The sequence below is a fragment of the Phyllostomus discolor genome, chromosome 2 (assembly GCF_004126475.2).
Source record: "Phyllostomus discolor isolate MPI-MPIP mPhyDis1 chromosome 2, mPhyDis1.pri.v3, whole genome shotgun sequence".
Taxonomy (NCBI): Eukaryota; Metazoa; Chordata; class Mammalia; order Chiroptera; family Phyllostomidae; genus Phyllostomus; species Phyllostomus discolor.
In genome coordinates, this window is record NC_040904.2 from 145,516,648 (window position 1) to 145,535,172 (window position 18,525).

Sequence of the window (18,525 nt, forward strand, 5' to 3'; positions counted from 1 at the left end):
AAGCATAAACCACAGACTTGTAAAAAGGGTCCTCCTGGGAGGCTAAGCACGGGAGATGATCTGTGAAATATTCATACTTTTCATTGCTTTCTAGATTATGTCTAACGCTCTGTGAGGTTAGAAAAGAATTTTCAGTGCATGCTGGCCAGAAACTGTTCCATCCTTTCATAAAGCAGGCCACTTGCACAGCTGGGAATGTTTCTGCAAGATGGCAATGGCTGATGGGGGCTTCAGCATAGCCAAGCCCTTGATTCAACCCTCCCCTCTGCTTTCCTGTGAAAGGTGCCCTGGAGTTTTTGTTCGTGTCCAGCATCCTGAGAAAGATGTTGAAGCTGCCACCACCTGATCCCTGTGTTTCATTAGGGCCTGGCTCTGACCTGTCAGTTGACCCTTCCCTGCTCTTTCCCTCATAAATGAAGTTTAAATCTCCCTTGGGCTTAAGAAGGGGTGATAGTTGAGTTTAGAATGGGGGTCAAAAATCAACAAAGGAGTCCAATTACTTTCTTGCAGAGGCAAACCCAACACAAATTCTCCAAAGACAGGCATACTGACCTGTACACTAGTGGGGGAAATCCCAAAGGAAAGCCAAAGGAAGGACACAATGAGGCAAATGACTTCCAAATCCCTCTCTCATAACTAACATTCTGGCACAATTTAGAGAAATGTCAAAGCATGCTATTGTACTTATTAGCACTCATGAGCTCCGAAGAGAGTAAGAAATGGGAGAACTGAGAGGCCTTCATAATATTAAACAAATTTTTGTGAAAAAACTAAAATGTCTTCTGGCTAGGATACAGCACGCTCATGGACACTGAACTCACACTGCTGCATATGTTTCCATTTTACAAACAAAATAAATATAGTCTATTACTTCCGGCTTTCCTCAAGCAAAGTGTTCTCCAGAGAGTCATTTTCCTTCTCAGACATTCATTATAGGCAGGGCTATTATAGCACAAAAATCCACCTGAAGTCATGTACTTGGTATTGTTTTCTGTAGAGCAAAAGCAGTTATGAAGATTAATGAAGAGCTAGTTTTAAAGAATCAAAATGAATCTTTCACTAGAAATCTCCAAAAGGGAAGAATAGTAGTAGTGATTTTGACAATGTTTTTCCAGAGGGTGGTAGATTCAATGTTGACAGCTTAGTGAGCTTTATTTCTTGTTAGGTTTATATCACCATTGTTTTCCTCACACTGACAGCTTAGAATTAGTTGTACGTGCAACAGGTATTTTTTCACAGGTATATTGAGTATTGAAAATACAAGATGATTTTGTTAGAGTGGATCAATAGGAAGAAGAAATTTCTCTTAGAGATAGATGTTTAGAGATAGTGTTTAGTTATTTAAGTATGGAATTCACCCAAATGCTTCTGGTCTACTGGGAAATATTAGACATGAAAGAGAACAAAGTATATACATAAAGTCCAAAGTTCAACAGATAGCACTTTTCTACTTCATAAACTTCTATCATCTCACTAATGATAAAATGTAGAAAAGATAAACTACAAATGCTTTTACTACATTTTGGTGCTTGGGGCCATCCTTGCTAGTGGATCACATCCTGCCTGAGTGAGGGATTCATGTACACAGGATTGTGCGGCAGGTGAGCCCAGGTGAGATATGTGACATGGCTCTTTTTTTTGAGCTGAGAGTTGAGGTCTATAAGACCGCCTTTGTGGTCTTATAATTAAGTGAGCATGGAATTTTATCCAATTTATGGAGCACCCGTGTTTCATTTCTTTAACTTCCTTTGAGTCTTCATGAAACTTTTACTTCAAGACATTTTTAGTGGCTGAGGCAAGTTCCAGATAACTATTCAGGTATAGAGCTGAAAATGCATCTTGCAGAAATGAATTGAGGACACACTTCAGGAGGCAGCTCCCTATCAGTTACGTTATTTATTCAGTCAGCAAATTTTGATTGAATACCTACTACGTGCTGGTCACTGTTCTAAGTTCTAAAGATACTATAGTGTGTAAAACAAAAACAAAAAATATCTCTGCCTTCTTTATGTTACAGTATCATCGTTATTGTTTAATTATGATAGGTTCTCCTCCCATTTTTAGGTAATTTCCACACTGTATTTGCATTAATAAGAATGTATTTGGTTGCAAGTAAGAGAGATATGAACTAGTAGTAGTAGAAAAAAACAAGTTCTCTTTTTTACTTACAAGCAGTCTGGATGTAGATCATCTGGAGGCCTATGAAGCAACCATACATCACAGGGGATTAAGGCTGTCTCTGTCTTAACACTTTGCCACTTAGCATGATGCTTGTTTCTCATAGTTTCACAGTGATTGATTTGGCTCCTGGCATCCTGTCTTCTCACAGTAGGGAGAAGGGGAGATGGTGTGAAGCCAGCTATCTTTATGCTTTACCTAAACAGGAAAACAAAGTTTTCACAAAACTTCACTAGCATAGTCCTACTTATGTTTAATTGACCAGAACTATGTTACATTACTACCCATACCTGCAAAGGAGGCTAAGAAATTGAGTGTATAGTATTTATAATACTATTGCCTTGATAGTGAGGGCAAGCAAGAAAAAAATGGAGGTGCAAAGGAGTGTCAAGTTAGCTAACCTACACCATAGATCACAATATTGACCACAAAAACAGAACAAAACACAAAATTCAGTGCTGCTCAATCATAACACTGGTTAATTTTTATACCTGCTATTTTTTAAGTGAGTGACTAAATGCATGAATGCCTTGTCAAAGTACACAGTATCCTGCACACAACTGGATAAATGAAGGAATGAATGGCTTGATGCAACTGGCGCATTCCTGCAAAAGACATTCTAAAACTCTGCATAGACAACTGTTTGACCATTTTTTTATTCTATTTGTTGCTTATTTCAGTGAAAATCAGTAATATACCTGAACATAATCTTAATTTTTCAAAGTTAGCATGCTCTTAAAAATTCTATTCAACAATCGTTTATCAAACAATGGCTATCAGCTAAGGGCCATACTAGACTTGGGAGATGCAAAGAAAAATAAGGTAAGATTCCTATGCTGAAGAAGCAAATGGTCAAGAATGAGAAAAAGATAAGCCAAGGGTTGCATAGCATACAAAAGTGAATCACCTAACTCTGCTTGGAGGAATTAAGGTTTTTGTGAAGAGCTGTGTGTGTTATTTTTCATGGTGTGTGGAGTGGAGGATTAAAAAAAAAGGAAGAGAGAAGCAGATAGAGGCTTTCTCAAGCAAAGGGAACAGCATGTGAAAGTCTCAAAACCAGGAAAGTCACAGAGGCATGTGAGTACACAGAAAATATTTGGTATGGATATGTGGCCTAGTAAAGTGTTAACAGATGTTAGAATCAAGCATACTTGAGTTTGAATCCCAATTCAAGTTCTGTTTTATTGTGAGAACTGTTAAGCTCCTGAGTATCTCAGTTTCCTTATCTCTAACATGAGAATAAAAATATCTCCATGGTAGAAATTTTTAGAGGATGAGGAGCAATAACATATTCACAACACCAAGATGAATATGTGCTGTGATGGTATCTGTTGTCATTATCATTATCATCTTAGTGTCAAGGCTAGAATATTGTTTCATGAGAGGAATGAGAGACAAGAAAGGACAGGTCAGCAAGTGTAGGTCATGAAGAACAGACAGCAAGATGTGCTAGATTGCAAACTATGGCCACAAATTTCTCACAGCTTTGGCATCATGCCCCTTTGCAACACAATGCTGCTCTTCCTCCTATCAGGATGTGAAATCAATTTCACTAAACTGTCCATTCTGGGCAGGTCTTGTGACTTATTTGAATCAATTAATTGTGGATGAGGTGACATTGTGCAGGCATCAGGAAGCACCCAGCTTTCACTTTTACTCTCTTGGAATCCAGCTGCCTCCAGAAGAAGATCCCAGCCAGGCTGCTGGAGATTTCGAATGGAGGAGAACAGAGACACCCCAGCCAAAGCCCCAGGCAACTGTCATCTGGGCCTGCCGGTCCCTAGCTGATCTGCCATCTGACCATAAAAATGTATGTGTGAGCCCACAAGTAGCACAGGGTTCCTGGACAAGAGGTCAAACCCAGAATTGTGAGCACATATGTAGTTGTTATTTTAAGCCACTGAGTTTTGAGGTAGTTTGTTATGCAACATTAAAATGAGATGGAAGCCTAAGAAGTCTTACTTTATCCAGGAGATGATGATAAGTTATTGAAAGGTTTTAAATTAGATAACAACCTCAACGGATTTTTTAGAGAGTTACCAGAATAGAGGATATGGTGAACAGGATATTACTGAAGATGGCTAGAGAAGATAGGAGACTTTAAGAGCAATAGTTGGGTAAAACTTTATGATGGCTTAGAAGATGACAAAACAGCAGGCATAAAGCGACTTTCATGAGTGTGCGGTCTCAGAAGGGTTTAATGCTCTGCAGTATACTTCTTGAAATTCTTAATAACTTTTGAACAAGGAACCTGCATTTTTACTTTGCACTCTGCAAATTATGTCATCTGTTTTGGGGAAAGAACTCACAGTAACAGCTCTGGGACCTATATGTCAAGCTAAAAGGGATCTGACAGAGTACATTCTTGATTGTGGCAGCTTTGAATTGCAGAAGGCCCATGAGTTGTAGTATCCAAGTGCATGCTTGAGTCTTTTAGCAGCAGGCAAGCTTTGATTGCTGCAATGCTAAAATTAGTGGCAGTTCTGCACAATGGAAAGATCAAGAATAAGAAAAATGTTTCTAATCTTCCACGCCTAAAAACTACGTAAGTGGCCTTGAATGAGTCCAGCTTCTTCAGCTTTCTCATTCATGAAATAAGGTGACATTCTTGTCCCTACACAGCTTGCAGGATTGTGACAATTATGCAGATATGTGAATATATTCCCTGTAAAAGAATGCATTCAACTAAATAGAAGTACTAAAAATAATTCTAGTGACAGTAATGATCCTGGTACAGTTTCCTCAACCAAGGTCCTTCTGAGGTGGCTATGACTGTCTACTTTTTTTTTAGTTTTTTTTAATATTTTTCCATTACCATTTAACCCCCTTATACCCCCTCCCCACCCCCACAATCACCGCACAGTTGTCCATGTCCATGAGTCATTCCTTTTTGCACGTCCTTCTACCCCTAACACCCCTACCACTAGCTGCCATCTGCTCACTCTTTATGAGTCTGTCCCTATTTCGCTTGTTAGTTGTTTTTTTCATTAGATTCCACATATGAGTGGAATCATATGGTATTTGTCTTTCTCTGACTGACTTATTTCCCTTAGCATAATGTGTACTCCTTAGAATATTCAGAATCAAAATGCCTGATATTTTCTGAGACATAAAGAGAAGATAATAAATAAATAAACATTCAATCTGGCTGGATATGTGGTAATATGGTATTATTTACACTGTATTTTAGTTTAGATTATCTGCATTCATTTGTTCATTCTTCAGGTATTTGTTGAAAATACTTTATTATGTACCAGGCATCATTCTAGGTGCTGAGAAAGAGGAACCAATAAGAACCCCAGCCCTCAAGAAACTTACAGCATGTAAGATGAAGGTAGATATATCCTCTTGTTAGATTGATCTCTTTATCATTATGTAGTTTTCTTTGTCTTTCTATAGCCTGTGTTTTAAAGTTGATTTTGTCTAATATAAGTACTGCTACCTTTGCTTTTTTTTAATTACCATTTGCATGGTATGTGTTTTTTCCATTCTTTTACTTTCCAGTCTGTGTGTCTTTTATTTTGAGCTGGGTTTCTTGTAGACAACATATATATGGGTCTTGTTTTCTTATTCATTCAGATACCCTATATCTTTTGATTGGAACACTTAAGCCATTTACATTTAAAGTGGTTATTGATAGATAAGTATTTATTGCCATTTTATTCTTTATAACCATGCTCCTCTTTTTTCTTTTTTTCTTCTTCTTAAGGAAGACCCTTTAACATTTCTTGTAGCACTAGTTTGTTAATGAGGAACTTTTATCTTTTTTTTGTCTGGAAAGCTCTTTATTTCTTCTTCAATTTTACATGATAGCTTCACTGAGTTGAGTAGTCTTAGTTGTAGGTCTTTGCTTTCCGTCATTTTAAATATTTCATGCCAATCCTTTCTGGCCTAAAATGTTGCTGTTGAAAAATAAATGGACAGTCTTATAGGAGCTCCGTCATACGTAACTGCCTTTCTCTTGCTGCTTTTAGGATCCTCTCTTTGTCTCTAACCTTTGCCATTTTAATTATGATGTGTTTTGGTGTGGGTCTCTTTAGATTCATCTTGTGGGACTCTCTGTCCTTTTTGAACTTGTGTGTCTTTTTCTTCGCCAGGTTTGGGAAGTTTTCAGTCATTATTTCTTCAAATAGATTCTCAATCCCTTGCTCTTGCTCTCCTCCTTCTGGTACCTTTATGTGGTAGGTATCCTGTGGGACCAGAGCTGGGTGGTCCAGGAATGTCACCTGTGTGGGTTATATGAACCCTTCTTTTGTATTTGAGTCTTGATTGCTGATTGCTATTGGCCCATTCATGCATGGGGTCAACCCTCAGGCTGGCTGACTGTAAGGATCAACCATAACCACATGCACGAGCTGCTGTGGGAGATGGTGGGCTGACTCCATGAAGTGGAATTTGCCTCAGCATGGTCTGGTACCCACTGAGATATCCCTTTGGATGTACCATTTGTGGAGCTAACTGGGCCCTGCTTGGATATTTTCTGAAGGTTGTCACTGGGTACATTGGTTCTGGGGCTTTTAGGGGGGACTCTGGTACAGTCAGTATCAGACACTATTTGTGACTTGCATTGGACAACCTATTTAAGATACAAAGTGATGCACTATTTGTGGCTGCTTTTGTTAAGCCTGGGTGTGCCTGAGAAAGGCCAAGTTGTGCACCATCAGCACTGAACCCTGAGGGCAGGTCAGCAAAAAGCCCAAGGCATCCTGAGATTCACCTCTGCTGCCTCTACCTACTGGCTACTTGTTAGGCTCAGTCACCGAAAGAGTCTCTGATGGTATGCAAGTGTGTGAGGTAGGTTCTCAGTGAGTCACCAGGTAGGGGTGAGTGGTGTTCACCAAATTGAGACAGATTTGAACTCAGTGCCAGTGCCAGATCAAAGGCTACTCAGCAAAAGTCCCAGGGTAAACCAAGGCTAGCTACCATCCACCAGGTGCCTGCAGACCTTTATGGTAGGGCAAGGTATCTGGGAGTCATCAGGGTGAGGCCAGTGTATATCAGGCCCAAACAGACCAAGATTTGGTGGCAATGTGAAGAGAGGACTCTGCACCAGTTGGTCATGCAAGGGAAAATAGCCACTGTCCCATAGCCACAAAACTCAGTCTGTCCTGCATTCTGCCTAGATATCCTCAAGAGCCCAAGCTTGGCAGGGTTAGGCCACTGGAAGTTGGTTGGGCAGGGCTAGTGGATCTCCTATCAGAGGAGAAGTGCCAGTCAGGCTCATAGGATGTGGAGAATGGCTGCAAATCCACATAACTCAGGCTCTGATACCCCCTGAGTCTGCCCAGACCTCTGCACCCTGGGCCCAGACAGTTGACTCCTCTTCAGGGTATGAGCTCTGCAGAGCATCATAACAGAAAGTTAGGGGGATAGGGTTATTGCATTCTGCAGGCTGAGCCCATATAGAGGGGAGTGCTCAACCCAAGAAAGATGTGTGTGGTGCAGGAGAAGAACTCACCACAGGAACCCTGGCAGCTGTCCCTTCAGCTCTGTCCCTGAAGCCACAACACTCAGTCTCTCCTTGCATGATTCAAATGTGGTCTGAGCAGCCCTCCCTCTGCCGGGCCCAGGGTGAGTGGCTGAGAACACGATTTTGTGTGTTGGCCCCTTAAGATGGCACCTGGGTTTCTAGCAGTCCTGTCTCTTCCTGACAGTCAGAATCCCCACTGATCTTCACAGCCAGATACTACATGGGCTCCTCTTCCCAGCTCTGGTGCTCTGGGCTGAGGAACCCAGCATGGGAATAAGACCACACGCTCCTCGGGGGGCACCTTTGCAGCTGAGATATCCCCCTGGAGTCTCAACCACCACATGTGGGCACTGGGCCAGCCCTTTTCTTATTTTTGCCCTTCTTACTAGTCTTAGTGTGGCTCCTTTTGTAAATCCCTGGTTACAAGACTTCTGTTTCAGCTAGTTTACAGTTGGTTGTTTGGGTTGATTATTCTATATTTCAGTGGTGATTCCAATTTCATTTGGGAAGGAAATGAGTGCAGCTTCCATGTACTCACCACCATCATGGACCTTTGGCATATTTTTATTACCATATTGTTTTTGTTTTCTAAAAAGCCATTCTGGGTTTATTGTGTATTTTTTTATAATTTGATACTGAATTGTTGTGTGACCTTGGTAATTCAACCAAATATCAATGAATATTTTGAGTTTCTTCAGCTTCTGATCCTTAGTTTCTTCTATAAATGAGAGATTTAGAAATAGATAATGTGGTTTTAAGATTAAAAAATATTCCAAGACACTGAACTTCAAATAAATATATTAGGACTTACACTTGTGAAATGACAGAAATTTCAATCAGGCTCTGGCAGCCTGAGCCTGAGCTGGCTACTCTGGGGGACTGTTTTTATATTCCAATGTTTTTACCCTGATTCAACATGTTTCCCAAGTTATACTTTGGAAATGATTTTATGACTTCAGTGGGAACAACTCAAGGAATGGGGGAATGTTTTCCCTAGGATAAGAAATGTGGTTGGGGGTAGGACATCAGAGTTGGCATCAGAACTCTACCTTGCTGGCCCTCAATTTCTTTATGAACTAAGTCTATGAGCATATTCCCTGCCCAGTCTAGAGAAATATGATGGTGGTTCAAATGCTAAGGCTATGTGAAATTGTTACCATGAAGCATAATACAATTATCTTCCTTTAAGGATGAACTTCAGACCTGAGCCAAAGTCAGAGTAAATGTCAGGTAAATAAAGTGGAAACTATTTTGGGTCATGAACAAGCAGTGATATATATAGTAGCTTCTGTCTCAGATTTATTTGTAGAAATAGTACAAGAGGACACCAACCCCAAGCAGACAGTAATCTGGGGGTCATACCCGTCCTTCCATCCTCACATTGACAGGGAAAGGCCTCTACTCTGGTGTCTTCACCAGGGTCTTGGCACCTCTGGGAGCCTGAGCCTGAGCTGGAGTCAGAGCTGCAGCCCCACCCTGGGGCTTGGTTTGAGCCTTGGCCTTGGACTTTGGCCAGCAGAGCCTGAGACCCTAGGCAATGTGGGCATGAGCACAGTCCCCAAGCTTAGGGTGAATGGTGTGAGCAAGTTGATTGAGTTTGCTGTCTCCCTCTTGACCTTGGGCTTGACCTCCTTGGGCTTTATGAGGCCTCAGTAGCTTCGGCACAAGTGCTCATGGCCTCGGTGGTACTGGCCTACACCTTCTTTAGGTCCTTCTTGTTGTGCTTCTTGGCAGAGTGCATGTTCCTCAGGAACCTGAGGCCCACACCCTTCAGACATTTGGATTTTGTGTTTGGGATTTTTAAATGCCATTTCCATGCCATTTTCAGGACTGGTTGTGCATAGTGTGGTTCTTCAACTTGGCCATCTCTGCACTGAATCCCATGGCTCTGGAGGCACCTAGGACCAGAGCAGGGGTTTTTGAGACTAACTTTTTTTCCATCTTGTATGTAAGTTCTGAAGGTAACTCTGTGAGGTGAGTTTTTAGAAAGTACAATGACCTTCTGTTTAGTCTGAAGATACGGCATCCCAGGATGACTTTTTTCAGACGTTACCAATTTAAAAACCACCATACTACCAACACTAGGCATGACTTATGAAGTGTGCTTTATATATGATTTCTAAAAATGGCCAGTGAGGAAGATAAGTGCTGTAACTAATTTTTACAAATGACTGAGCTGCTCCAAAAAGGCCTAATGATCAATTGTATGGACTTTAACCATTTTAAAGGTCTTTGTATAAATCATCTCACTTGAGCCTAATAACAACACCATGGGGTATATTTTTATTGTATTTCCAGTTTACAAAGGAGGAAATTGAGGATTATCTGTAAAATGACACTGGGCCAGCTGTTAATCTTCTTGGGCCTTCAGTTAGTCACAGGGAAGAGTTTCAAGTCCCATAAATCCCGACTCTGAAGTCCTCCCATGCTCACACACATATTTAGACTACTAGACATCTTCATTTCGCTGATGAATTTTAAAAGCTATGTCAAACTTGTCTGGGTGTCTGGAACTTTCTGAACAGCCGTGTCTTCTTGCCCCCTCTGGATGCCAGTGATCAGGGTCTGCAACATGTTTTAAATCATTGGGAAGGGGCTGTTTCCTTTCCTAAGGTTTCACATGGTGACCATGTGGCATGTTGACTAATGGACCCTTTTTGAGCATCTAAGGTGTGGCTAGAAATAGGCATTTGAGTTGTTTATTCCTGACCTCTCCCTTCCATTGTGCTAAGCTCTGGCCTTGACGTGAGGCACCTGGAGGTAAAGCTCACACCGCATGCTGACAAAGTTGATGAGATGAGGTTTCTAGTGGACCCTTGGGCTCCAGCTGCAATCCATGCCTCTCTGGTGTGCTAGCGTCACCTGTAAACTCTCTTGTCTTCTTTTCCACTCTCATTCACTTCCTCCTTTTGTCACACACTCTAAGTGTCCACAGATGTCAAGTGTAGAAAAAGACATGTGGTGTTAATGCTTCAGTGCTGGCACAAAGGCACTTCCTGGGGAAGATATGGCCCCTGCCAGAGTTGTTTTGTAGGCTGCCCATCTATATTTATCACTGCCCAGTGCTGATTCTTGATTCAAATATCCTGACCACTTTTGCGCTGGCCTGATGCCACCCAGAATATCAGTCAACGGGCCATCTAGCCATATCAAGTGCGGCTGTTAAGAACAGGAATCCTGGCCAGGAATTTCTAAACTGTTGTCTGTGAAGAGGTTCTATGCATTTTGGCTGGGGAAAACTTCCAAAAATAAAAACTAGATACCATGGCCATTTGTTTGGACTTCGTGGAAGAGTTATTAGTCACTGGGGGAAGAGACAGGATGGCAGAGAACACGGCGTGAAATTAAATCTAATGAATCACTCCGACAGGCAGACAAGAACTGAGCCCACTCTTCCCAGAACAATCTTTGGAAACCTAGGAAATGGGGAAAAACACAAACACTTAGCTGTAGCAAATTGTATGTATTTGTACAGAAATTGGAAAGCCCAGATGAAAATAAGGGCATAGGAAGTAAACAATGGAGCAGTATGAGGAGTGTGCTCCTACTATTTCTCAGAATTTAGTTGGAAGAGGGTCAGAATGAAGTTTGTTTCAATTGTTGTAATTTATATACTCCACATGATGTATGCTAATTTAGACCTTCCATATTGGGGAGCAAATTCACTGCTCTTTTAAGTTGGAGATGTAAATGGCTTTGAGGATTATAATCCTCTGAAAGTTATAAAGTCACTCATGGTGGGGGGAGGGATGGTATATACCCTTTTAAGAGCAGGGACATTTGAAACAAAACTGTAGTCATCACTGCTTTCTTTTGGGAAAAGTTGTTTTGCTTCTCTATACCTGTTTCCCTGTCTGTCTCAAAGTGATAATATTATAGTAGTACAACTTCCTACAACTGTTGTGAAGAATAAAAAAGAAATTAGGCCTAAAGAGCTGCCTGGCAGTTCTCAATAAATATTAATGAATATCTAATTGATACCCTATGACAGTGATTTTCAATCTTTTTCATCCTATAGCACATATAAACTAATTACTAAAATTCTATGACACACCAAAAACTGTATTTCTTGCTGATCTAATAAAGAAAGGTATAATTTTGATTCATTCATACCCGACAGCTGTTGTGTTGCTGTCATTTTTTTTATTTGACAATCTGAAAGAAAGAGGTCAGTGCTCCTGACTACATAGTGCAGCACACTGGTTTACACGTGACTCACATAGGCTAGGAGTTTTCATCTTTGCCTAAATAAATATTGTGATTTTTAAAAATATTTTATTTATTTATTTATTTATTTATTAATATATTTTATTGATTATGCTATTAGTTGTCCCATTTTTTCTTCCCTTTATTCCGCTCCACCCCATACCACCTTCCCACCAGCATTCCCTCTCTCTTAGTTCATGTCCATGGGCCATACATGTAAGTTCTTTGGCTTCTTCATTTCCCATAGTATTTATTTATTTTTAGAGAGAGGGGGATGGAGGGAAGCATCAGTGTGTGGTTGTCTCTTGTGTGCCCACTACTGGGGACCTGGTCTGAAACACAAGCATGTGCCATGACTGGGAATCAAATGGGAGACCCTTTGGTTAGCATGCTGCACTCAATCCACTGAGCCACACAAGCCAGGACAAATATTGTGAATTTTTATTCCTGTTTTCTTTTTCCTGGTCTCCAGTGGTATGCTGAAGCCAATTTGTACTGGCTTTCAAAAGCCAATTGTTAAATTTTGGGGAATTTTGAGATCTGCTGATTTTAAATAGTAGATGGAAAGAAACACAAATAAATTATATTTAAAACAAGGTGGATAAATACTCAGAACTCATCATTTACTAATTATTTTACTGCACTCTACCATTGTCTGTACTCAAGGTTATTTATGTCTATTTTATCTGTTTGGTAAAAATACTACGTAAGGGTGGCTACAGGGCAGCTCTTTCTGGCTTCTGTTCAATGACACCCTCTGGTGGCTTGGAAACAGAGGATCGCTCTGGTGGCTTTTGTATGCCATTGCCCTACACAAATAGGCAAATACTGTAACTCAAAACTTTTTCCCAAACAGCCAAGTTTAAACACGTATCAGCACACAACTGTCTATGACCATCTAAATATACAAACTAGTTTTTAAAAAAAGAATTAACCACTGATTTCAATAGTTACTTTGAAATTTAGGTATTTTCAAAATGAGATGTTTATGTACATACAACCTAAATTGAACCATTTCCTATTATCTTATGTCAAGTCTATTTCATTTACTTATGTCACTTGTCTAAGGCCTTTAATAATTAGAGGTTTTGATATCTGTGAAACCACCTCCAAATTCTTAAATTCTATTTTTCCTCAGACTCCAGCACCATATCTCTTACATATAGACATTTCATAAGTATTTATTGAAAGAATAAAATGTGTTATCAGTTATAATTTTATATTTATTAATTTTTCACATTAAAATTGTACTAAATTTGTCACATCATATAAGCACTTATTCTGATAAGCTTTGTATGCTCTGTAGAATCCAACTTTTAAGAATGAATCAAGCATACAACCTACCTCGGCATAATTTTCCCACAAAGTAAAAAAAATATGGCAACAAAGAACATTTTCACTTTTACTGGAAATATATTTCCTATAAAATGTGACACTTAATAAACTTCTAAATGGGTATTCAATATGAAACATTCAATTTCTTTCTGGTTGTTTTTTAAGTATCAACATATTTGGTTATTCTTGGTTTGGGGCAATTACTAAAAATCCTAAAATTATTATTACTCTCCAACTATATGGAGATGTTTTTATTATATTTTTAAATATTTTATTTGTTTATTTTTAGAGAGAGGGGGAGGGAGGGAGAAAGAGAAGGAGGGAAATATCAATGCATGTTTGCCTTCTGTACGCCCCCAAGTGGGAACCTGGCCTGCAACCCCAGCATGTGCCCTGGCTGGGAATCGAACAGGCAACCCTTTGGTTCGCAGGTCAATACTCAATCTACTGAGCCACACCAGTCAGGGCTGGAGATGTCTTTAAATAAAAATATTAATATATAAGTGTGTATCAATGCTGATTTGTTTTTAAAATAAATATTCCACCTAGTGGCTGGCACAAATTGGAAATGGAATGAAATAAAGAGAATGAGATTCACATTTGGAAGACTTGGGTTCAACCCCTGATCATCATTTAAATGCTGTCACCCGGGGTCAGAATCGGTTCATCATCTGTAAAGTTAGCATAATATTGGTATGTTAACATACCATGAGGCATTGTGAGGACTGTATGAGGGAGTCTGGTATACAGTAGATTTTTGAATAAATACTAATTTATACTGGTATTATTTATTGGTGAAACAAATCCAGATCAACTTGTTATTAAACAGCTTCAGTATATACAAGCAAAGCCAAAAGAACAAATTTATTTGGAATAATTCACTTCCTTAATTTTGTCTGAATAAAAAAACAATGGTGCCCAAAGTCAGTCCCTGGACTCCCAGACCTGACCTCCGACGTCATCCTCTCCACTTTCCCATGTAGGAAAATAGTGATAATCTTTCCAATTACAATTATTATTATTCCTTTTTTCAAGATTTTTAATCTTACACTATCAGGGCTCGGTATTGATTTCTTCAGCCTTTGAATTCCCAAGTCACTATGAACACTTCTCATTGGTGCATTGTTTTTCCAGCCACTTGATGTGAATATATTTATTTCCTCACCTAGACGGCAAACTCCATTCACAATTTTGATTTTCGGTAACTCTCTCCTTGTCACCCAGTGCCCAGCTCTGTGCAAGACAAATAATGTACATGTAGTAAATATTGGAATCCATATCTGTCTGGTGTCCAGTTTGGTTCTTTCTCCTCAACTATTTTCCTCCTTTACCTTTTCAGAGACTGGAGAGGAATACTGCAGCCTGGGAGTCCAATATTACAGAAAATACCTTGTTTTCATTTAACACAACATGGTGAATCTCTGGCTGTTTACTATGTTAAAATAACATAAAGTTACTAAATACTTCATGCAATTACCTGAAGCATGATATTTTCCTACTAGTGAGTAAAAGCTACTTTTTACTTATACAGATCTAACACCAAGATAGATAAATCAATACGTAATTTAATATATATTCAATTGACTCTCTTTATAAATAACTGGATATATTTTCAATTTATTCAAACTTTTTGAAAATGAGGCAAGCCTCAATTTGAATAAATAAATGTAACTATAGTAAATAGAGAAAAATTTTAATTTCTTATGTTTTTCTACTTAGTTCCTCATAATAAATTACAGAGTACTAGGGTAGAACTGGGACAGCTCATTAATGTTCATCAATTTATATGTGATTACATTTATTCTCTTCCTTTTGAGTTGCAGGCCCCACAGGTTCTGTTTAATTTAGGCTGCTTGGAATTCTTTCCTCTTTCAGCCCATACCAACACCCCAATCCAGAGAAAAGCCAGAAGGAAAAGTTAGAAGAAAGAAAAACAGGAATGATTTGCTGTTTCTAACTGACCTATTTTTTTTCTTTTTACCCTCCCCTTTCTCTCGACTAAGCCAATGAGATAATCCTTACAGAAGTGCTATGAGTAGCCTTTTAAAAATATGGCTTACATTTTCTAAAATGATGCAGTTAAAAGATAAATACAATATAACTAAAATAGACACAAATTCATGCAATTCCAACTTGGTTTAAAAGAAAATAAACACACACAGACAGGAAAAAAGAAAGATCTTTAATGCGATGAACAGTAATGTGATAACAGGATATATATTTATATATGTATATATATAGCCTTATGATTCAAGTATATCCTTCTGCTCCATGTACTAAGGTTTTCTTATAACTTTATCTATTGAGATATGTATCACATTTATAAAACTTTATCCAAGATTGAAAACAGTTTGAGGTAGAGAGTGTAGGAAACAGAGAATTTGATATAATCAAAATTCAGCTGGCTCCAAACGTGTGAGACTTCCATAGCAGATTCAGAGGACATCTTTAGCTGATAATCCCCCTGGTATTTATGGAATCAGAGCAAGGATAACCACAGGTACTTTGCAGACTTTAATTACTTTGTCCTCGTCTGATCAGAAAATCATGAGCATGTCCTTTTATAAACATGAGGATTACACAGCAGTTAGTAAGTAGTCTCAACGGGGATGAAACCTAACAGAATGAATTCTGTTGTTATCATTTCTGCTTGTCACATTGCCATCACAAAGCCTCATATTTGTATTTTTTCCTTTGCACTAAACATAAAGTGCTTCAAACAAGTCAGTTATTCTAAGCATATAAATGATATAACAAAAACATCCCACTGTTACAAGTTCTCCCTCTGTCTCATTCCCCTTAATTTTGTTTCTCCACTTTCATCTTTAAAAAAATATCATATGCTCTTCTCCTTTATAAATTGCCTTGGCTTCATTCTTATTTCCTGCTCATTTGCATCTATTTTAAATAGAAATTTCTGGCCCATTTAGAAGTAAATTTGGCTTGCTGACTATTTCTATGCCTGCCTTGTAAATTTAGTACAGCCACTCAAACAGAGGCGCTCAACAGTTTTAGAAGAAAATGAGAACAAGAAGAACCTCATCTAGAGCCCCTTCATCTGACTTGCAGATAGAAAATGGAGCAAATCTCTTTCCTCTCCCTTCAAATAAAGACAGACCCTTGGCTACAAATTTAATCAGACTTTTGCAGTGACCACCTCATGAGCTGGGTCATTTGTGCCAGGGCAAGAGCAGCGTAAGAAATCTGTGACTCAGACTCAGGTTGTATGTTTGGTTTCCAGTCTCTTGCTTTCGGCTTACTCCTTTAACCCTCCATGTAATATCAAATCTATTCCATTTTGTTTAAAAAAGGGTTGTTCATACTTCAGAAGCATCACACTTAAATATGAAGGGGAAGAACTGTCTTAAAATGTCCTTCATTGTTTTCTGTTTGATTAAAAGGAACATGTAAGTCAGAAAATAATGTTTTATTAAGTTCTGATGTCATTTTTTTATAATTCAATAAATGCTTCAAGAAAAAAATTATGACATTTGGAGAATACAACAAGGGATTAAGTTGACCTCTGGTATCTAGTTGAATTTCATAAATAATAGTTTCTAAAAAGTGAAACCTGGAAATATTTTTAGAACGGAGTACACTAAAGAAATCCTAAACCACTGGAGATTATGAGCGTGTCCCATTAACGGGTCTTCGATCTACTTACGAAAACAGTGTCAACTTAGCTTTTTCTTGCGGTCTCCCATGACAGCAAGACCACGAACTTTGCTAGAATCTGTTATTATTTTAAATATTTTTTACCCATTTTATATACTGTTTCTTGAAGAAAACATTTTCCTTCTCTCATTAAGTCATGCTAGCCCGATCTGTTTTACTCCCCGTGAGTGTCTGTGACAGGGCAGCGTTGCCGTCACCAGACCAGCTCTGGGCAGCGGGCTCCACCGGGCCCTTCAAGTGAGTCACCGGTTTCCTCTCACCAGGTCAGAAATCCGCTGCGTTCCTCATCATAATGCGTGCCATTATTTTGAGCAACTTCAGTTCATTTCATTAATTTTTGTCCTACTTTTCTGGTTTTCACTAACTAGAACAGAAAATATTGGCAACTTAGTAAACAATGCAAAACAAATCTACAAACAAACAAACAAAAAGCTTATTGGGCCCAGGCTCTGTGGTGTTTTGCATTCATGATCAAGATTGCTAATGGCTCATTTTACAAAGCACTGTAAAGTATCACATCAAATTCATCCTTGTACACACTCTTAGCTTATCCTGGTCCTACTTCCTGTTGTTTTTCCTAATTTTGTTTAGTGTGGTCTAAAATGTTCTTATAGTTTTAAATAAATAGGTTAAGAATTTTGTAGAAATGTTTGAGCTCCACAGAAGATGGAGACACTTTGAGGTCAAAGGAATTTTTTCCTAATTTAAAGAAACAAAAATACTTATTTAAAAAATTTTATTTTTAAATTTTTATTGATTTTTAGAGAGAAAGAAGAGAGGAGAGAGAAAGACAGAGACAGAGAGAGATGTATTGTTACGCTTAGTTATGTATTCATTGGTTGATTCCTGTATGTGCACATATTGGGGATTGAACCCACAATCTTGGCGTAGCAGGACAATACTCCAACCAAGTGAGCTACCTAGCCAGGGTGAAATAAAAATTCTTTAGACAATGAATCATCAAATCAAATTGTCCTTCTCTTAAATACCATTTGTATTAAAATCTTTTTTACCACTTACTACATATCACATGAGTGCTAATAAAACCTACCTTGTGTAATGAACAGCTGTTATTATTGGTTAAGCTGATTGAAAGGAGAGAATTATGGCCAGCTGCAAAACACATTCATGAGTGGCAAGAGAAACTAGCAGCTGGTGTTCCACTTGCTATAAATATTTTTAATTAAAATTTGCCTCCTGGTTTTCAATTTGTGTAATAGTGGGGAGTTAGTTAGTTACTTTAAGGGTAAAGGGATGTTTTTCTATTTAAGAATAGCTTTTTAATCCTTACATTAGCAATAACTATTAATGATAACAATGGTATCCTGCTGGCTAAGAAAATGGGCTCTGTGATGAAACTCTCATTCTTTTCTAGTGATGCACCCAAGAATTTCAAAGTTTTATTTATTTTTAAAACTTATATTTCCAGATAGAGTCCCTGCTATCCATCAGGAGTTCTTATAAAAAGTGAAGATTGTGAACAGATCTATCTTAGAAGTACCTCAATGGGACCTTCATTAGAAATATAATGCACATACATATTTTCTTACTGAAATTCTTTCTTTTCAGCTAATAGGATTCTCATCCAACTTTTTCATTGTTTCAAGTTCTCTTTCATCTCATCATTTATTTGCTCTCAAACACAGATGCTTTCTAGAACC